The sequence below is a fragment of the Gymnoscopelus microlampas genome (assembly GCF_963454915.1).
Source record: "Gymnoscopelus microlampas genome assembly, chromosome: 18".
NCBI lineage: Eukaryota > Metazoa > Chordata > Actinopteri > Myctophiformes > Myctophidae > Gymnoscopelus > Gymnoscopelus microlampas.
The window spans coordinates 33,750,854-33,757,042 of record NC_139955.1 but is presented as its reverse complement, the minus strand read 5'-3'; positions in this window follow the sequence as shown (position 1 = coordinate 33,757,042).

Genomic DNA, 6,189 nt, shown 5'->3' with positions numbered 1-6,189 from the left:
GTTTTCTCCTGAGTGCCAACGTACTGCTTCGACTGCTGTATACCAAACTTGTACATGTCCTGAAAAACGATACCGTTAACTATCTCAAAATAGAAGTCTTAAAGGACTCTTTTCCTGTACCTTGAAAAAAGTTTTTAACTAGCACCTAAGATCGGGAATTTGTTTATATTATGCACTTAAATGCATTATGCACTTATACACTCAAAACTGTTAGGTCAATACAATTTCTAGAGTCCTTACCAATGAATAACTTGCCCTTGATTGGCTTGAGATTCTAGGTCACACACAAAACTACTGAACTAAGGCCAGGCAGTCTTTGTAGAAACCATGACTTTGTTCTACATCTGAGCTAGTAAATATGATCTTTGCCTCTCTCATTGACTGACATGCTTTATCGGTTTAATGTCTTCCTGAAAAACACATTCAGTTTTAATCACCGGTTATCTTCACTGGCACATGCTAAAGCACAATGGCTGTCTTCCGAGTGAATATGCAATTATAAAGAGCCAATTTCCAAGCCATTCAGCTTAGGGAACAAAAGAGAAAAGCAAGCACTTAGATATTTTGTGCACGGGGCACAACAATAATAAAAATGCATAAACACATGCCACTATGTTATGCTGCTGATATGGAAATGCTTGCTATTAACTGTGGTTTGTCGTTTGTGTTCGGTGTTCTCTTGGGAAAACAAAGGATAATCAAACCTTATACAAGACTGTTTAATTCCAGGCTGCAAGCCGAGGCAAAACCTTAAGCCTATAAAAGCTATGGGGTGTCCAAGTGGAGAGGCACTGTGAAAACAAATATTGAACATAATTTGGTTGTTCAATATTATGTGATCAAACTCCTCCCTCCCAACCCCACCACCCCCGAGCAATCTTTCACGTGAAATCAAATTTGCACCCTGATTAAATTTCCTCCATGTTCCCTTATTTGCATAATCACAAACACCGGCCTAATGGATTTGAATGAAAACACATGGTAATCCACGGGTCTGAGGTTTGAAGGAAGGAAGGAAGGAAGAAACAAGGGGGGAAAAGACGGAAAAAAAGAAAAGAGCGGCAGTTCGCTGCACAAATGAGAAATGGGGTACAAAATATACAGGTCATAAATGCATACAAGCCATTTTTGTACTGAGTGATTCAGCATTCATCTTCATTATAGTAATCAATATAGCTAAATGGATTTTTCAGCAATTCTTGAAAACCCATTATGTATTGTTACCATGATCAATATGCACTGTAAACGTGTGTGTGTGTGTGTGTGTGTGTGTGTGTGTGTGTGTGGTGGGGGGGATAGCCCCCTTTGAGGTGTCCTTGAGCAAGGCACCGCTTCAGCGCAGCTGTCTTTGACAGAGTAATAATAGGCAGACACCTCCCATCTTGTGTGTTGCTCTGTAACACCTGCACACCCAAGGCCATTGCTGAAGGTAAGCAACTTCTCTCATTATAATGAGCACTACAGAACAAAAACGGAGACCCACGCAGTAAAGTGATAATTTATGAGTTAGGTAAATTAACACTGGATACAATTTTACATCAAAATTCATAAGTTGGAAAGGAGTTGTTACGAGCGCCTCTTTGGGCTTAAGGATTTGCATTCAAAATTATAACACAACTAAGTATTTAATTGTAAATAATTGTTGGGGGGGAAAGGGCTCTAATTTTTTGTCTCCATGTATTCCACAATTCCATTAATTATTCATTAATCATCTCAAGTAGACATTGTGTTGTCTTGTTTTGCTTGAACTGTTACAAACCCTTTTCCACCCCTTCTGTGTGATCTGGGCAATCAGACAATCAGCCTAAAACCTAGTCCCATGTCACACCACAGAATGTGTTTATGATTATAAATCAGAGGCATAATGCATGCAGCCTGCATATCAGAGGTAGATTAGCTGCTCAAGATGGTATAAATCATACAAGACCATTCCCCTAACATCAGCAAAAAGGCAAGTGGGAATTGATTTGCATTGCATAATTCATCTTGAGCACAAACAGCTAAAATTTTAAAATGTAAATCCTATGTTTCTAATGAGCTCAGTGCTCACACATGCAAATGAAATAGATTTTTGGTCATGAAAAACAAAAGCCCCCCCCACAACTAAAGGCCTTGATGATGATCTGCCCCCCCCCTCCCCCCGCCCTTCTCTGCAAAAACCAAAACACTTACACAATAACCACTTAGTCAGTGTGCTTCAAATCCAAATCGATTTACAGCAATAGCCACCCTGCTGATGTTATGCATCATTCCTCTGCTAATCTCACTTCCTTGTCCACATGGCACCTTGAGGCAAGGCCATGGAATTAGCTCTATGGTTAATGGATGAGCATTAATCCCTCTTAGTCACAACAAAATTAAGCAATAATGTGGCCATTAATATTTTACATACACTGCAGTAACACTGGAATGTGCACACTACAATCTATCCTGGCTGCAAAAAAAAAAGGAGGGGGGGGGGCAGAAATGATGATTACCTACATTATTAATGCTCCTTCACAAAATTCATATTCTGCACAAACCGAAAGGGACTTCAGAGTGAAAATCAGATGAACAGTCAATACTGTTTCCAACTAACTTGCTGAGCACACAAAACACAGAGAGAAAATGCTTCCTAAAACACTGCGGTATAGTCAAGCCAGTGCCTTTATGCTCTGCTTTTATGGCTTTGGTCTCGAAGGCAGCAGTACATTCCTGATAGATCCCTTAAAAATATATGTGATACTTTGGCGTGATTACGTTTGAACAGACCAAGACCCCCCTGCCGCCAGTAGTTTTAATTAGAACACCACTCAGTTGTGTTATCGTTGTTTTCGAGAGGCCTGCTTCCACATTCCACAACCTGCCCACTTCATCACAAGATCACTGGCCAGTGACTGGGCTCAGCAGCTTGTTGCCTCATTGTTTCTTCTGCTTTCCAACGCAACAATCAGAATCGCTTTAATTACTGAGAGCAGTATAATAATGCATGTACAGTACAGGAGTCTATTGTGGTGACATTGGTATGGAGACATATTGATGTCTTTATATAGATCATTGGTACACAGGCACATGGTACAAAGACAACATTACTTCACTTTCAGTGCAAAGGAATTGAAAAGTGTGTGTGTGTGTGCGTGCGTGCATGCGTGTTATATCAACCATGAATCCAATGCTGAATTTTTTATTATTCCATTTTAGAATTGTCTTCCAACGAACTGTAATGGCTGATAGCCGCAGAACTGAGACTTCAATTATGTGATAACAAGTTAAAAGCAGTGGCTTGCAAATCTTACAGTGATCATGAAGTCAGGACAAACATCTTGTTTTTCTGTTCCCTGTTCTCTGCTGTTTTGTTTTCTTGTCCTGATCAGAACATCCAGTGGTACACTTTTGAATCCTGACAAATCCCCTCGGGCTCTATAATTGGTCTGCTTCTTTTTTCCCTCTACGCCATTGGCATTTGGCATTGAAGAGGTTAAAGAATGCGAACGAATACCCGAGCTGGTGTTGCTGGTCATCTCAAGCTCACAACGTGTCGTGTTGCAATGCATTTTGAGCTTGTAGATCGGTTATTATTGCCAAATGTTTCCACTGCTAGGGTTCATCTGGTTAAAATCTGGAATTCGTAGACTGATTTCATGGACCCTCATAACTAACAGAATATGAGTTATTGCACCCCAAATTAGCTTAATTTTACACAATTATTTTTTTCTTTTACCACATTAAGTTTGTGAAAGATCTAATTTGCAAACAAGTCTGTATTCCTTTAGAAAACAATGCACGCTTGTTTTAATATTTTTCTGCTTTCAACAGAGAGGAAAACTCTGAGCTAAAATGACTGGTACAGTAAGATGGGCTGAGCCAATGATTGACATTAAGCCACAGGGATGCTATCTCCAGACACCAGGTCAGGTCTATTGTGACCTGAACACACTGACATGATCACCTAGAGGCAAAGAACTAGAATTACATGTTCCTATTGTCAATATCTCCTTAAACATGATCAGCTATTTGGATGGTAGTTATGGAATAATCCAAACGTCACCGCTTTCAATCATGTGTATTATAATGAGACATCCTAAATACCCTGACCAAAGCCGTCCGAGACCTTTTTGTTTAATCGTGCAGATGTAACTGACTGTTATCAGGACAAAAGACTGGGTATTGGATTCACTGTGGCATGAAGATGACATTGTAGTGTGCGCACCTTGTCACACTCTCCATATGGGCTGAGACGGAGCTGCCTTCTGGCTATCACTCCTTGAATAGAGTCAAAATATGCAAATGACATCTTCATAGTGGAACGGCATGGGTGACTTTCATCTCGCTGCCACTGGCACTGGCCATCATTAAGCTCAGATAGGCACTGAGGGGTGGGGGGGGGGGGGTGTTGGAGGAAGTGGCTTAGAGGGTTGCTTAAGGGTCGGTATGTAATTGCAGTATACTGCCCCCTGTTGAAACGATAAGTCTTCTCTTGTGGCTTTGTCTGCATGAAGTTATTTGTTTTTGTTTGTTTTTTTTATTCTGAAATGTGTTCCTCTGAGCTTCAGATACAAAAGAGTTAGTGTCCTTGTGTATTTAGACCAGTTTGTTTTGCACCCGGACCCACAAAATAACTAAATGAAATACTACAACATTTTATAGTTCCCATGTTTATTAATGTTTTGACCCAGTCAGCGAATCTTTTGACCCACTTTTGCATCCTTTTGATATACACTGATTTAGAGGCTGCAACATGGTTTTACATGCATGTTTGTAAACACTAAAGTAATATAGCTGGCTATCTCAGTTATGTTATCATTTCAACAAAACTTGCTTCCTCCATTTACCAGTGAAACTGGTGAATATATACACATACAAAAAAGGACAAGTATGTTGTGAGGAATTCATATTTATTTATTATTTGTCTGTCCTCTGAATTCTATTTGTGTCTCAGTGTAAACCAAAGTAATGTTTAGTGGGAGTGTAGTAGCCTACTGTCTATGGCAACATTCTGATATTGTTTCATAATAGTTTACTCATTCATCACTAGAGCAGTGGTTCTCAAAATGTGGCCCAGGGACCCTCAGGGTTCTTTGAGTGGATTCTAAATGGACCTTTACAAGTCTGTAACTCTGACAGTGTACTGGAACCAAATGGAACCAAATTGACCCATACGGGTCCATTTGGTTCCATTTCTATACTGTCAGAGTTAAGGGGAGGTCCTTGACATTTAAAAGTTCGAGAACCACTGCATTTTAGTACTCCCGAAATATTGAGTCAGTCTACTGTAAAAGGCTACTATCGTTCAACTCACATCATGTTATGGAGCAAAATTGGCACTCAAGAGGTTAAAGAATGCGAATGAATACCCGAGCTGGTGTTGCTGGTGTCTGCGCACAATGATTGACGATATTGATTCACGAAGCATGCGTAATCGCAGTGTTTTTGTACTGGGCCAACAAAGAGATATGTTCCCCTACGGTAATTGATTGCTGCTCACATACACAGCACAGCAGCATATATAGACTATACTGTCGAGGCTGTGTGGATGTTTCCCCACCTTCCTTTGCGCAATTCCTCAAGTAGATTATTTTTTAAAGGATGTTCAGTATTTATAAGCCACGAGTGTTAATATTGACTGTGTTTTTTTGCGTATTACGCAAGGTAAACGCCTGCCATGTGTCTAAATCTGCCTTTGATGAGAGAACCCAGTGTTGCCAGATTGTGTGAGAGAAATAAGCAACAACATATATGAAAACAAGCCCAAAAGAAGCGAGCCCTGCGCCCACATAATACGCTGGCTATCTGAAAATAGCAGATCTACAAGCTCACAGCTCAGTTGCTATCTGCTATTTTCAAAAAAATGTTTTATTTTCTTGTATGGGGGGTCCCTGGCATAAAATGTTTTCAGATAGGGGTCCACAGACAAATATTAATTTGGGGGTTCTTCTTGACTTGAAAATGTTTGAGAAACACTGGTTCAATTCCAAATAAGCAACAACTACACTTTGAAAACAATTAAACCCAAACAACCGCAATCCGCAGACTACCAACTTTACAGAAAAACAAGCCCAAAGTCGCTTATAATAAGCGGACATGGCAACCCCGAGAGAAACTTGGTTTTGAAGAGAGAGCGCCCCGCCCTCTTTCTGCCGTTCCTTCCCTCCTGGTCCTTATAACCAGAAAGCCTGTTAGAAATGCGCTCATACATTCATACATAACAGA